The sequence below is a fragment of the Phodopus roborovskii genome, unplaced genomic scaffold, assembly GCF_943737965.1.
Source record: "Phodopus roborovskii unplaced genomic scaffold, PHOROB, whole genome shotgun sequence".
Taxonomy (NCBI): domain Eukaryota; kingdom Metazoa; phylum Chordata; class Mammalia; order Rodentia; family Cricetidae; genus Phodopus; species Phodopus roborovskii.
The window spans coordinates 4092372-4109651 of NW_026126447.1; positions in this window are offsets into that span (position 1 = coordinate 4092372).

Here is a 17280-nt window from a genome sequence, read left to right on the forward strand (position 1 = left end):
TGATCCATTTGAACTTGAGTTTTGTTCATAGCGATAGATATGGATCTACCTGCAATCTTCTACATGCCAGCATACAGATATGCCAGCACCATTTATTGAAGATGCTTTCTTTTTTTCCATTGTATAATTTTAGCTTCTTTGTCAAAGATCAGGTGTTCATAGGTATGTGGGTTAATATCAGGATTTTATATTTGATTCCATTGGTCTACTTGTTTATTTTTGTGCAAATACCAAGCTGTTTTAAGGACTATAGCTCTATAGTAGAGCTTGAAGTCAGAGATGGTGATGCCTCCTTAAGTTCCTTTATTGTACAGAGTTGTTTTGGCTATCCTGGGTCTTTTGTTTTTTCATATAAAGTTGAGTATTATCCTTTCAAGATCTATGAAGAATTGTGCTGGGATTTTGATGGGGATTGCATTGAATCTGTGGGTTCCTTTTGGCAAGATTGCCATTTTTTACTTTGTTGATCGTACCTATCCAAGAGCATGGGAGATTTTCCATTTTCTTCATTAATTTCTTTCTTGAATGACTCAAGGTTATTGCCATATATGTCTTTCACTTGTTTGGTTAGCATGACCCCAAGATATTTTATATTGTTTATGGCTATTGTAAAAGGTGATATTTCTCTGATTTCCTTCTCAGACCCTTTATTTTATGTATATATTAGGGCTAATGATTTTTTAAGTAAATTTTATATCCTGTCATTTAGCTAAATGTGTTTATCAGCTGTAGGAGTTCCCTGCTAGAGATTTTTGGAAAGCAACCTAGAATGCATAAAGAAAAGGAATTACTTGTACAGAATGGAGTCCTACTCAGTGGGGAAACAAATGGAATCTTGAATTTCACAGGCAAATGGATGAAATGGAAGAAACTATCCTCAGTGAGGTAACTCAGTCACAAAAGACAAACATGGTATTTAATCACTCATATATGGATTTAGACATAAAGCAAAGGATTACCAGCCTACACCTCACACTGTCAGAGAAGCTAGGAAACAAGGAGGACCGTGAGAGAGATATACAAGGTCCCTCACAGAAAGGGAAAAGAATAAGACCTTCTCAGCAAATTGTGAGCAGGTGGAAGAGAAGAGGTAGTTAGGAGAAAGATAAGGGTTGGAGAGGAGGGGAAATGACAACATGAAGGACCAGGAAGATTGAGTCAGGGGAAGAATAGAGTAGAGAAAAAAAAATAGTACGAAATACCATAATAGAAGAGGTAGAGAAGGGAGCCTTTATAGGTTAAAAAACAAGCTGGCCCTAGAGAAATATCCAGTGACCTACAAGGATGATCCCAACTAAGAATCTAAGCATTAGTGGAGAGGCTACCTTAAATACCCTCACCTTATAACTAGGTGAGGACTACCTTATATGTCATTGTAGAGCCTTCATCCAGTAGCTAATAGAAGTAGAGGCACACACCCACAACTGAACACTGAGACAAACTTCTGGAATCCATTTTCAGAGCGGGAGAAGTGATAAACAACAGTGTCAAGAACAGGCAGGAGAAACCCACAGAAACAGCTGACCTGAACAAGAGGGAGCTCATGGATCCCAGATTGATAGCTGTGAAACCAGTTGTCAGATACTGGGATTGGGAAGTTTTAAGTAATGCAGAGAGTGCTGAAATAAAGACATGAATGGTAAACAAAAATAAAGAAAGTATGAAAGTCATATTGAAATGGACAACTTTGTAAAGTAACTGAAAAAAATGTAATTTTAAAACTGAAAAAGTTACAATGGAGATATCTTGCATGGCTAGAGAACCTTATTCTTAGAAGCTCCTGGTTACAAAACATAAACCTGGTTACAAAACATATGATATAGCTCCATATGAGTTGTTGCTCATGGAGGACTCAGTAATCTCCAACACATTACAGGCTCATACTTTCTTTTGTTAGTTCAGCTCAATATATGATAAGATCCTATTACTTCAGACATCACATATTTTGGTTATAATATACAGAAAAAACATGCTGCATCTTAGTTATAAGTTACTTCCACCCTGCTTGAATAATTTTCATAGGGTAGGAAGTCACTATATAAGTACTTAGGGAGAAAACCATGACAGTCTTGCTTAGTTATGAACTCTATATGTTATTACCAACACAACAAAACTGTATCTGGTATTGTGAGCCCAATCAAAATCATATGGCTCTGGAAGTAACATTTTTTTGCAGGGAATTTGGCTGCTGTTAGTTAAATCAACACACTATAAAATTGCCTTCTAAATATGTTTGTACACATAGACAGATACTACTCTCAGACTTAATCAGAAATGCTTCTCCATGCAGTAAACAGAGTATATACAAAACTCACACTTACTCAAATTCTGAGAATAAGGGCTAGCTGATAACACAGCCTTTAAGAAGACATTTAGACCACTCTTTTCACGAAAGGCTGAAGGTTCACTGCTGAAACTGGGATGGAAAGTAATGCAAACACCTAAATATAAGGAGAAGGGCTGTCATATTCTGTAATCTGGATACGTGTTCCACACACTAGAATGAGAAGCAGCATTTACAAACTCTTTTTAGGTGGCTACAGTTACCCTGGTATCCAAGCTCACAAAGATGCTACTATGGTAGAGAATTACCATATCACTGTCATGAATATTTATATAATAATACTCAATAAAATAGGGGTCAACTGGAAGTGCATAAATGGGCTTTTTGGTGTCCTTTCCCTATTAAGCAATACCCACTCAGCCTATATACAGTGGTGAAGGACTTGATATAAGAGATTTAAGAGACTTTGATTTAAGAGACTTTGATGATCCCCAATAGGTGACCTCACTCACTGAGAAGAGGATGGGGAGTGAAGAGATGGTGAGGGGGAAGAGGAAGATGGGAGAAAGAGGGAACTTGGATTGTTATATAAAATAACATTGTTTTTAATTTAAATAAAATTTAATTTTAAAAATGGCGAAGTGAATCCAAAAACACATCAGAAAATTCAACCACCTTGATCAAGTAAGCTTCGTTCCAGAGATTCAGGAATGGTTCAACATACAAAAATCTGTCAATGTAATCCACCATACACAGAAACTGAAAAAAGAAACATACATGAGCATCTCATTAGATGTTGAAATAGCTTTGGACAAAATCCAACACCCCTTCATGATAAAGGACTTGGAGAGATCAGCGATGCAAGAAATATCCCTAACCTTAAAAAGGTTACAGCAAGACAATAGCAAGCATCAAACTAAATGCAGAAAAATTAAAATTATTCTACTAAAATGAGAAATAAGACAAGGCTGTCCAATCTCTCCATATCTATTCAATATTGTACTTGAAGTCCCAACTAGAGCAATAAGACAACAAAAGGATATTAAGGGGATAAAAATTTGAAAAGAAGAAGCCAGATGCAGATGATATAAGTTTGCACATATGACCAGAAAAATTCTACCAGGGAACTCCAAAGCTGATAAACACCTTCAGTAATACATCAGGATACAAGATTAACTTTAAAAAAAATTCAGTAGCCCTACAAATGATAAAGGGTCTGAGAAAGAAATCAGAGAAGTATCACCCTTCACAATAGCCACAAACAACATAAAATACCTTGGGGTACCTCTGACCGAACAAGAGACAGACCTGTATGACTAGAACTTTAAGTCTTTAAAGAAAGAAATGAAATTATCTCCATTATATAGGTATAAACAACGTAGCTAAAATGGCAATCTTACAAAAAAGCAATCTATAGATTCAGTGCAATGTCCATCAAAATTCCAGAACAATTTTTCACAAACCTTGAAAGAACAATACTCAACTTAATATGGAAAAACAACAACAACAACAAACCACAATAACCCTAGCAATTCTATACAATAAAGGAACTTCTGGAGGGATTACTATTTCTGACTTCCAGCCCTATTTTGTAGCTATAGTAATGGTATTGGCACAAAAGGACAGGTGAACAAAAATGGAATGGAATCAAAAAACATAATATTAATCCATTCACCTATGAACACCTGATTTTGATCAAAGAAGCTAAAAATATACAAAGAAAAAAGAAAGCATCTTCAACAAGTGGTGCTGGCATAACTGGATCCTGTAATTGTTGTAGTCATTAACTCAATCATATGCATTGGTCATGGACAAAACAGGTCTTGTCACAGGGGAAGGAAGGCTCTTTGCATTCTCTGCTGATATATTGACTCCTACAAAATTCTAGGAGAATGAAATTATTGTTTTCAGTTGTGTGACCACTAGTAAATCCTGCAAGATCCATCAGATAGTTGTATACCAACGACAACAAAAGCAGCCCTGGTTAAACTGGGGGAGGGGGGGTGGTCACAAAATTCAGTTAAGTGAAAGAAATTTACAAAGAAGAGAAGAGATTATCAACTGTGGGAAGGGTAAGAAGATAAAATAAGGGAGTAATCAGAAAGCATCAAAGAAGAAAATTACTAAACATGAGAAATAGAAACTTCAAAAATGGACAAAAACACAATATTTCCTTTTTCTGGAGGTATTACTGTGGGTAAGTAATATACATCAATAAGAAAATCAATTATATTACAGAAAGTTTAATTGGAAAGATATAACATTTAGAGTATCTTTAACAGTAACATGATGATACATCAGCTACATGATCTAAGCTGTCACATACTGCAACACGATTTGAATCCTGATAATGTCTGGGGGCCGAACTTGGGGACATATGGAGCATTATGAATGACAGTCTTTCTGGGATTCTCAAAATATGCTAACATATATTTCCAATTGTTTCGTACTTAGTAGAGCTGTTTTTCCCCCCATATGTCCCAGTGTGTGATCACAACACCTACACAACAGGCTTCTCTTTCAAAGTATTAGTAGTTAAAATTGAAAGAATTGGGATATGATTAAATAAAATAGTGCTCTCTCTTATTTCTGATGTGTATATTATATGTATACATGTATATTTATATGAGGTGCATGTATATATGTTTATGACATAGTATATTTATATGCATATGAGAATATAAGAGAGAGGAAGAGAGAGGAAGGGAGATCTCACTTTTCAGGTACTTTTTCTTCTCTTGACAAGATTAAAGTGTGGAATAACAGAGTTTCCCTAAGGGGGAGAAACACAACCACAGAGAAGCATTACATTAATCCCAAGATAATTATAATATGAAAAACTCCAAAAGATGTCATTAGTATGAAGGACATAGACTTAGGGAGAATTATGGAATCTAGTAGTTATTTACTGTATATTTATACTAACTTATTTGAAATATCTAGGCCTTGCTTAATTTTTAAATTGAAAAAAGCACTTATTTCCACTAGATGGTGACTAGATATGTCACAGATCACTCTTGCTTTTGTTAATTGCTTAGAAAGTATTAAGTAATTTTCATTTATATGGAGGGATGAGAGTAGAAGAAAAAATATGAAGTGTCCTTAAACAGGACCACAAATTCCTGTGCTCAAGGAACATCTCATCTTTTAAGTCTTATGGCCTTTCCAAAGTCAATACTGCTATCATATGTCCATGCAGTCTCTAATTTAAAATAAAATATTATGTTGAATAAATAATTTTATGTATCTTAGGTTCATTATCCTTACCTAAGTAGTGGGAAAATAGCTCTCTGGAGGCCAAAACTGTTTGAATCAAATTCAGGTGTGTCCTAAATAGAACACATCTAAGATACCAGTATTAAAACTGTCCAGTAATTTATATATTTTAAAATAAATTTTCATATCATTTTGCATACTTTTCACAGCTTGAGTAGTAACAAGGTGTATTTTAAGTTTGTATTTAGTATGTATCTTTCATTGAACAGTGTAAATTATTCAACACTTTTATTGAGCATGTGAAGGAAATAAAATCATTATCTTAACATACAAATAAGGAAATAAAATCAAACCTTAACTTCAATTGACATCTACACCTATTCTATCTATATCTATAGTTCTCAGTCACTGAACATGATACCAGAGGACACAAAATCTGCATCTCACAGTTTTGATAAGTCAAAACCCATCTTGACATTACAAAATATGGAATAAACAGGAGGCAATAAGATGTCTTTTCATCCTATGGGATATTTAAAACAGTTGTAAGAGTTAGAATCTATGAACTTGAGCTTGAGGTCTGGCTGTGACAGACATCTATGACTTCTCTACATAGATCTTGTCTCTATAACATACATTATACCACTACATAGAAAATTACTCACCTTACTTGTAAAGAAATTCGTAAAGCATGCTTTGTATCCTAGTCCTGAATGTTGTCCATGATCCTTGATATAAAAATTCCAGTGGTATTTGGATAAAGAACACTCTGAAATTAAAAAGTGTTAATAATTGTGAATCATCCTGAAACTTCCAGATTTGTTAATATCTTGTATAATATGTCTTTTGATGTATTGAAGACACTGTTAGAACTATATATCCTAGCCTCAGGAAGACTGCACAGCAAGAAACACACACTATTTGAATCTCATCTATATCAGTAACATATTTAGAAATAGGGATAACTCAGTCACTTGGGGAAGTATGCATTGTTTAGTTTTGCTGCTAAAAGAGGATTTATGATAGATGAAAAATATTATAGAAAAAGAGGCCTAAAGTGTCTTAGGTTTTGTTTCTGATGATAATTGTCCAATATTGGGAAAGTAACATTATAGTCTTGAACTTTGATTTTCTTTCTTGAAAATAAAGTAATTAATACTAAAGTTGAAAGGTTTCTGCAAAGACCAGTGTAAAACTGTGCAATATAATGAGTTCATGGTGATATGAGGAATATCTACTGGAAATCCCTGTTTAATCTCTTAGTTGTGTTTATGGAGGAAAGTGCTTTTACAAACAAGCTCTTACTTCATACAAACTGACACCAAATTGCTCTGGGTGATAGGAGGCAAAAATTCCCTCAGCATAGCTGTTACTAGGGCTATACATCCCAACCACACTACATGCTTTCTCATTAGCTGAAAATGGTTCTGTTTCATATCATGTTCTTCAGATTAGTTGGTCACGTTACACATTTCTGAAAATTTAGATGGTGTGATCAATGAAGAGTAGATTTTTCAATTTTAGTCCCACTCTCAAGATATTATATAAGCTTCCCCCATAGCTTTCATTATCCAAATTTGATAATTTAAGTATTTATACTATGAATATATGTTTAGTATAAAAGATAAAAAATGGAAAACAAAGACATTTCATAACTTCTCTGTATATCTCTTTTTCAACTCCTCAGTGTAAGTGAATAGTAATTTATCATACGGCACGTGGGAACTTACAGTTTGATATTATTACTGCATTTTAAATTGCTAAGCTCTTTTTCATGTTCTTGTCATTTATAGTATACTGTTGATTTTGTTTTGATACAGAGACTTGTGTAGCCCTGGCTTCTTTTAGTTTGAGATGTATCTTAGGAAACTCTTGAACCTTTTATGTCCTTGCCTTTGCCCACTAGGTACTGGGATTTTATGTAGGCATTAGTCACATTCCTAGATATATGCTCACATTTTGTGATATGCTCTCATGTAGTTGGTAGTGGTATAATTTTAAAAAAGGTTAAGAAGCATTTAAGTATTACAATAGAAGTCTTTTAGTAATACCTTTTAGTCAGCTCCTTTAGTAAGAACTTATATGTGAATTGGTGTAGTTTATATTTCTCCATCATAAATGTAATCATGTCGTGAAATATTTTAAGGTAAAGAAGTTGGCTTAAACTTGCTAGAACTCTATTGATTTTAATAGGCTGTAATATATCCCAGTGTTGGAATGATTATGACATGGAAAGTAGTTTTACAATATTATATTATAATGTAAGTTCACTGTCATGATGGACTATGACCTCCATCTGTGAACTTAAAAGAAAAATATACTATCCTACGTGTTCTTTTTTATTCATAGTATTTGCTCATAATACCAAGGTAAGTAACTGAGAAGTAGTCTTTAATTTAATATTTTTCTTAAATTTGACCTCATGGTGGGTGGCAATTGCATTATATTTTTATTATAACAACTAAAGTGATATATGCAAGAGCTGTTATTATTATCTAATAGGTATAGAACAATGATCTTGATAAAGAGCTTATTAAGCACAGTTCCTATTCATAAAATAAAGAATTATGAAACTCACCAAACATGCTTTTGGTTAGCACTGCAATTTAAAAGATATGACAGTTCCTGCTTACAAAACAATTAGAATTTAGAAGCTCTATAATCTTTTCTTTTCACTCATGAGTGCTTACATTTTATTAAAAGACACGGTATTCTTTATCCTTTTTAAATACTGCACTTACTAGCAAGAGACAAATCTAATATTTTTAACTCATTCTAACTAAATAACTACAGAGACACGCCCAAGACCCTCACATATTAACTTCACACACATACTGGTAGCCACCACCATTTCAACTGCCGATTTTGGTCCCTCAAAACCTCACTGCTGCAGCGCATTCTACCTATTGCTGCAAGCCATTGAAATTCCACTTACAACATATCAACAGTTTACAAAACACATTTGATTTAGCAGCAAAAAGCAATAGGCCATCACAATTATTTATTTATTTTAGATTGTTTTTTAATTTTAAAACAATCTTTCTTCATTTTTCATAGGAATCCTGGTTCCCACTTCCTCCTCTCCTCTCACTCTCCCCATCTTACCCCTTTGCCACCCCATCCACTCCTCAGAGAGGGTAAGGCTTGCCATAGAAAGTCAAGCAACTCTGGCAAATCTCTTTGAGGCAGGACTAAGAACCTCCCCTAATATCTAGGCTGAGCAAGGTATCCCTCCAAGGAAAATGGACTCCAGAAAGCTAGTTCCAGAACTAGGAATATATTTTTGTCACACTGCAAGTGGCCTCAGTCCAATCAAAGAGAATGAAGAGCAATAATGAGTAAAAGAGTAATGACCATTTTGGATATAGCCATAGAGACAGCTGTACTGAGATAGTGGGAGCTCAGTAACTCCAGACTGACAGCCAAGGAAAGTACATGGGATTGAACTGGGACCTCTGAATGTGAGCCACAGTTATGAAGCTCTATAATCTTAAAGATGGCCCAATAAAGAGAATTCTTGGCATCCAATTGAAACTCATTAGAAATAATTTTTTGGGATAAATTTTTAAATTTAAATTTGAAACGTTTGTTTTGCATGTTATTAGCAGTTCCTGCATCCTCCTGTCTCCCCCTGTTCCTCCCATCAACCCCTATCCAATCCCATCCTCATGGAAGGCGGAGGCCTTCCATGGGAAGTCTTCAAAATCTGTCATAATATTTGGAGCAGGACCCAGGCCCTCACCTATGTGGCTGTGCTGAGGAATTATCCCTTTATGTGTAATGGTCTCCCAAAATCCATACATATATTAGGGATAAACACTAATCCATTACTTAATCCATTACAGAGGTCCCATAGACTGCGTAGTCCTCCTATCTAACACCCAAATTCAGGGACTATGGGTTGGTCCTATGCTAGTTTCCCAGCTATCAGATTGGAGTCCATAAGCTCCCTCTTTTTCAGATCAGCTGTCTCTGTGGATTTCTGCAGCCTGGTCTTGACTCCCTTGCTCATCACTTCTCCCTCTCTGCAACTAGATTCCAGGAATTTTGCATAGTGTTTAGCTATGAGTGTCTGTTTTTACTTCCATCAGCTACTTGTTGAAGGCTATGGGATGGCATATAAAGTAGTCATCAATCTCATTATTGGGAAGTTCATTTAAGGTGGCCTTTCTACTATTGTTTAGATTGTTAGTTGGGGTAACCCTTGTAGATACATGGGTGTTTTCCTAGTGCCAGATTTCTATTAAAGCCTATAATGGCTCCATATATTATGGCATCTCTTTTCTTGTTCTCCTCGCTTATAGCCTAAACTCTCATGCCCACTTTCTTCCTCTTCCTCCTAACTCCTTCTCCCCTCCCTCTATGCTCCCAATTTGCTTGGGAGAACTGTCCCTTTCCCCTTCTCCAGGGGACCATGTATGCCTCTCATATGGTCTTACTTGTTTAGTATTCACTGCAGAACTATTGAATCACAAATTGTAAAATGTGACATAAAAAATCTGTTTCAACAAGTCTTCTCAGTGATTCTGGTCCATCCAATAGCCATTGTAATAGTGCTAACTATAAAAGATTGATACACAAAAATACTTACCTAAAATTTTGTTGTCTTAAATATTATATAAATTATGTAGAGAGTAAAGTAGTTATAGTTCCAAAATTCTGCTTGACAGATTCTTTTAAATAATTTATATATATATATATATATATATATATATATATATATATATGATGGATATTGTGAAATTTGTCTGGAGTGGGGTAATGGAAAAACTACATTTAATATAGACATACTGGTAAAGATAAATTGGAATATATTATGGAATTTTGCAACCTGGAAAGCTGGCAAATACTCTGAATTCAGAGACCAGAGAGGTAGACTGGGAAATTTTGAAGGACCATGCCTTGACATCTTTGAAGATTCCAGGGCTACCCTCAGTTCATAGACTACTCAACTATGACACTGTAAAAAGCAGCAAGCATATACAGAGGCCTCCTGCTGTGTTATAGTCTTCTTCTATTTTGTGGGATACCCAGTGGGACATGGGACCAAAATATTCTTCCAGACAGGGCAAAAAAAGATGTCCCACCACACACCTGAGGTTCTTGGTCTGTTTTTACATCCAGTTTGTCTTCTCTTTGTATATCCTGTCTTGTCTTTGGCTTCACTTTTACTGTCCTCTTTCTGCCTTTTGTATTTTCTGAGTTAATTAGTTTATTTTTGACTTGGAGAGACTAAGCTAACTGACTGTATTGGAACTGAGACTAGCATGCTTAACAACCCTCGTATCTGTGTTCTAAAGAATTTTGTTAAACTTGACTCCCCTATTGTTAAGGAGGATTATGATTATCCAATCACCAGGAAAAACCTCTGAACATTCTATGAAACTGAATGGGCCATATTTGGGGTTTACTAGCCCTTCCAGGTACTTTCCTTTCTCACACAGCCTGGACAGTGGCTGATCACTCTTGGTAAGCCCTGCCTTCCATATCAGATTTGGTACATCTTGCCTTGAGATGAAGCAACTTCCAATGTACTCCCTCATGAAGATCTGCATGGTTCACAGCATGCAATGTGGCCATGCTCTACTTGTCAGTAGGTGCAACTTTCAAAGGCCTGAAACAGAAACCAGCGATGCCCCTCTGAAGATCATTCAGCAGGATGCACAGGAAGAATTACTTATCCCTCCACATAACCATCTTTACCATTTTTCTCCTCATAAATTCAACATCCACCTTTGCCATCTCTTTACCCATCTCAAAGGCCTCACTCTGTGCCACCATTTGTCCTAACTCACCATCTACTTCTTTACATCCACTCATATCTTCCCCTAGCTTTTCTTTTCTTCCCTATCTTTTTTCTTCCCTTTCTCTGCCAGGGACAGGGGACATTTGATCCCCCCCCCAACTTCTCTTATTCTGGTTCTTGAGTGGCACCTCCTTCAATCCTTGCTACCCTACAGTCATTTCCTGAAAATCACTTCCTGTATGTTCATTTTCTTCACCATACAACTGGAAGAACCAGAAGACCCTCCCCCTTTCAGGTCTAGCCCTGATACCTTAATGTTTCTCCAATTGATTCTGTCTTTCTCGATCACTTCCCAGTCAGTAGCTGTGCAGCCTAGTCAGGGTCAGGTACCTGTGGAAATGGATTCACATTTAGCAAGGACCAGTAGATGATGTGACACCATAGGAGTTTACAAAATTAGTGTAGCTTGCATGCTCTTTTTTATTGTAAAAGTTTTATTCACAATGTATATTGTCTTTGGTAAACAGAAAAGGATGCACCCACAGAGATAAGAGGTAGCCTTCAATCCTCTGAGTCTCCAGTCAGAGATCATTGAGAAGTCACACATGTATACTGAGAGCTGAACACATGAACTGGTCCACTGCAGGAGCAACAGTTGATTAGGTCAACTGAGTCTACATTCCAGTACCTACCACATTAAGTTTGGAGAATAAAAGATAATGTCTTCTTGCTCACCCAGGTCTCTTCTGAGCAAACTTTATAATGTATGCTTCCTTTTTTTCCCCCTAAATTCTTGATCACATGCTCTGCTCAGCTTAGTCCAAACAGGTTCCTCCAAAGAAACCCTCCTGAAATGTGTTTGGGGCCAACACCTATATTGAATCCCAGTATCCTGTTCGTTGGCCAGAAAGCAAAGCAGTACAGCAACTGTGTAGAGTATGCTAGAACACAGTGCTCCCCCTTATCCAACCTGCCATTCAACTTATTTACAGCGGTATTAAAGGCCTGAGCCCCCATGCTGTCTTTCTCCAGATTCTCCATAAATACTACACTTGTCCCGGGTGTCCTTGGTACCGAATCTGGCTGTTGCTTCTGGAATGTACCTGTAGGTCACAGCTGAGAGTATCCTAAGATTGCCTCAGGCATTTCAGAGAGGGCTGCTGTAAAGAACAATGAGCAGAAGCCAGGGAGCTATATGCTTCAGCCACCAAATGGGGATATGAGCCCACCATTGTCTTCCAGCTTGAGCACTCAGAGACCTCATGGGCTGTAATGAAATCCAGTGCCTGAGTTTTCAGCTGCCCTGCACTGTGCAAGTCAGCCAGGATGAAAGTGTGGTCAGCATTCTCCATGGAGAGGTCCCTGCAGAGGGCATCCTCGCACATGACCTTCAAACACTCCAGGCCATACTTGTCAGCAGCTGCCAACACAGCATCTGCCATGCTGTTGAGGGCTGGTGACTTTCAGGTGTAAATGAAGCTCATTATTGCCTCAACAACTTTGTGGCTCCAGATCATGGATCTCAACTTGGTTTGTTCTGTTTGCCTCCATGTCACGTTGAAACAGGGCTCTGAAAAACGGACAGCGAGCTGCTAAGATGGCCTTGTGAGCCCGGAACTCTTGGCCAGCTACCACTAGGCAGCAGTCTGTGAAGAGGATTTCCTCACAGCTCTCCTAGCTCATCTGCCATCGTGCACCTTGGAACCTGGATCTCTGGCATCGAGCTTTGGTCAGAGATGATGAAGGAGCCTTGGATCGTGTTCACATTGCACACGAGGGTGAGTCTGTAATCCAGGAAAAGCCAAGGCTCCTTGGAAATCTCGAAGGATGAACTTTTTGAATCCACAGTGTTGGTTTTGCAGAAACCTGAAGTACATTGGGCTCTTCATGCTTGGGATTTCTCTCCACTGGCATTGATAATCCAGTATTGGAAATTTGCCCAGATTGGGTTCTTTGGGCAGCTGAGCAATCCTAAAAAAACTGACAAGTAATCTTTGCTTTCTTCATCGACCCTATTCGGGTGTACTCTCAAGTACCATTTGTGTGTGTAATTGGATCCTGATAAGAAAATAAAACTTCTAATATATTTCACATTATTTTGCTCCAGGAAAAAATGGAAGTTGCTGATGGTTCACTTGTAGCAGCCAATTCGGCTGACATATTGCTTGTGATAGTTTACAGGTTAACCTCGACCCAAAATGAAGAGCTAGGATTTTTTTTTTTTTTTGTCACTCAGTCTAGGAGGTTAGATCTGTCTGTTGGCTGTTCTTCAGTAAATGGTGGTTAGGATTTGGTGCCCTCAGATTGCAGGCTCTTTACTCTCTAATTTTAGTGTTTACTCTTTGAGTGGTTTTTAGTTTCACTTTCTCAATCACATATGCAACCACTGTATTTTTCCTTGAAATTCTCTTCTTTCTCAAATATTTTACCCTCAGAGTCATCAAGGGGATAATACTTCTCCATCTCTCATCTGAACTACTAACTACAACTAATAATCCCGGGAACTTTGCTGATTCAACAGAAATGGTTAGGTGCATAAGGAAAACGACAATTGGAAGACTAGCCATGTCTCACAGTTTCAAATAAGAGAGTAAGGCATACATACACAGAATTGGGGAAACCTCAGGAATACACATAGTGCCAACTGTTGAGAGTTATCTCCCTGGAAACCAAGCTTACAGAAGCAATGATAGTACGATTCCACAAGAAAATACAATGTACAATATGGAGTGGATACACCCATTTATACTATATACAGGAACTTATTTTGCTAGAAGAAACATGGTATAATGGGATGGAAAAAGAGTGCCTTATCAATGTCTGCCTTTCATAGAGAGACTGAGACATGGAATCCTCTTGTAGAAAGGGAAATTTATAAAAGCATATCTTTCAGACATGAAAAGAATAGTTTGGGTTTGAATATTGTTGTCCTTAAAGCAATGAACCCATGTCTATTACTTCTTAACTTTGTAGCTACCACTAGCTGCCAGCTGACATAAGTCCTACAAGAGCAGAATGTATCTGGCTTGATATGTAGTTATGCCTGCAAAAGTGCTGAACTCTACATCCAGAAAGAGGCATATGGGATGTGAAAATATGTTTCTGGAAGCATAAATGGGAACAATGGGGGCTTTTATAATGATTATGATGCACTTCTAAGACTAAGATGCATTTCTTATAGGAAAAAAAAGAGCTAACAATAAATTGTCCATGTAAGCCTTTCATGGAGAAACAAACAAACAAACAAAAAACTGTTAAAGTATGAATATAGATGGCTCAAGGTATACCAGTCCACTTTAATGCAATTCACTTAGTGGTAAGATTTCTTCCTTGCCCTGATGCCCCTTCCTCATCTCAGGACCTGAATCCAAGCTGAGGTTAGACCCTGGCATTTACCCATGTGGGACAATTATCATCAGATTCTCTGTTCCTTCTTCATTAGAAAAGAATGGGAACAGATCCGAATGAAAGTAACTTAAGCACTTCCAGAATAGCTTCAATAGCTGATGACCAAAGGGCAGAGGCGCTTGACCATACTCTGCCAAGCAGACACCAATGAGACTAAAACAGAGAGAGATGGAGGAGATCACTCAATGAATACCACTAGGTTCTGCTTGAAGGGGTAAAATGGACAGCCTAAAAGCCCATTTTAAGGTAATAGATGTTCAACAGGCCCAGATGAATTGCCTTCAGCTTTCCTGGAATGCCTTCTGGATTCCTATTGGTTATAAACTCCTACAGAGCCAAAGGACCTGAAAAATCTCAAGGTAATTAACCTAGCCTATTTTATTCAGTTGGTCTATGACATATGTAGAAATAAATGAAATATAAATGGTTTTCTATGGAAGAACTAATAGAGATAGCACAGAAAGTGTTTTATGCCAAAGACAGCCAAGATCTTCCAATACAGAAGATGGAGCTAGTGAAGATCATTTTGCACTCTGTGGGCTTCTGTTTTGTATTGTTTAACTGTGTTCTTTGTCTTAGAGAAGCTTCTAAGTTTGAAGAGGTCCCATTTATTAATTGTCGATTTCAGGGTCTGTGCTATTAGTGTTATATTCAGGAAGTGGTCTCCTGTACCAATTCCTTCAAGGGTACCTCCCACTTTCTCTTCTAAGAGGTTCAGTGTGGCTGGATTTATGTTGAGGTCTTTGGTTCATTTGGACTTAAGTTTTGTTCATGGTGCTAGACATGGATCTATCTGCAGTCTTCTTCACACTATCATCCAGTGTTGCCAGTGCCATTCATTGAAGATGATTTTCTCTTCTCATTGTATAATTTTAGCTGTTTTGTCAAAAACCAGGTATTTGTAGGTGTGTTGGTTAATATCACATTTTTCAATTCAATTCCATTGATTTACCTGTCTAATTTTGTGCAAATGTCAAGCTCTTTTCAGGACTATAGTTATTTAGAAGAGCTTAAAATCAGAGATGGTAATGCCTTCTGAAGTTCCTTTATTGTGTAGGGTTGTTTTGGCTACCCCGGGTCTTGGGTCTTTTGTTGCTCCATATAAAGTTTAGTATTATCCTTTTAAAGTCAGTGGAGATCTGTGCTGGGTATTTGATGGGTATTACATTGAATCTGTAGATTACTTTTGGCAAGATTGCCATTTTTACTATGTTGATCCTACCTATCCAAGAACATGGTAGATCTTTCCATTTTCTGGTGTCTTCTAATTTTCTTTCTTTTAAGATGCAAAGTTCTTGCTATATAGTTCTTTCACTATTTTGGTTAGCGTTACCCACATCTGTCAGAGGGCTCATCTCCAAATTAAACAAAGAACTCAAGAGTCACAAAACAACAAATAATCCAATTAAAAAGTGTTGTACAGAACTGAATAGAGAATTCTCAAAAGAGGAATCCAAAATGGCTGAAAGACTTTTAAGAAAGTGCTCAACATCCTTACCATCAGGGAAATGCAAATCAAGGTAACTATGATATGCCATCTTACTCCTGTCAACATGGCTAAAATCAGAAATACCAATGACAGTTTATGCTGGAGAGGATTGGATAGAGGGGAACACTCCTCCACTACTGGTGGGAGTGCAAATTTGTTTAGCCATTTTGGAGAACAGTATGACAGTTTCTTGTGAAAATGGGAACCAGTCTACCACAGGATCCAGCAAGTCCACTCTTAGGAATATACCCAAAAATGCACATCCCTGCAACAAAGACATCTGTTCAACTATGTTTATAGCAGCATTATTTGTGATAGCTAGAACCTGGATAAAGAAAATGTGGTACATTTACACAATGGAGTACTACTCGGGGAGGGGGGATAAAAAACCAGAAACAAAAACAAAAAACAAAACAAAACAAAACCAACAACAATAAAAAAAAATGGAATCTTGAAATTTGCAGACAAATAGATGGAACTAATAGAAACCATCCTGAGTGTGGTAACCCAGGTCACAAAAAGACAAACGTAGCATATACTCACTCATAGATGGATTTAAGACATATAGCAAAGGATCACCAGCTTACAATTCACAACATCAGAGAAGCTAAGATACAAAGAGAACCCTAAGAGAGCCATACTGGGTTCTCCACAGAAGAGAAAAGAGATAAGATTTCCTGAGCATATAGGGAGCAGGAGGAGGGTCAGGGGCAGTGAATGGAGAGGGAGTTAGGAGAAATTGAAGGGGAGAAGAGACCATGCGGGACCAGGAAGATTGTGTTGGGGGAAGAAAACAGGAGAAATAAAATAGATAGCATAATAGTGGGAGTGGTTATAGGTTTGAATAGAAAACTGGCCCTAGTGAAATGTCCAGAGATCTACAAGGATGACCCCACCTAACAATCTGAGCAATAGTGGAAAGGCTACCTTAAATATCCTTCCCTGATAATGAGACTGATAACTACCTTATATGCTGTCCTAGAGCCCTCATCTAGTAGCTTATGGAAACAGAAGCAGACACCCACAGCTAAACACTGAGCCAAACTCCTGGAATCCATTTGCAGAGAAGGAGAAGTATTGAGCAAAAGGGTCAAGACCAGGCTGAAGAAACCCAAAGAGATAGCTGACATGAACACA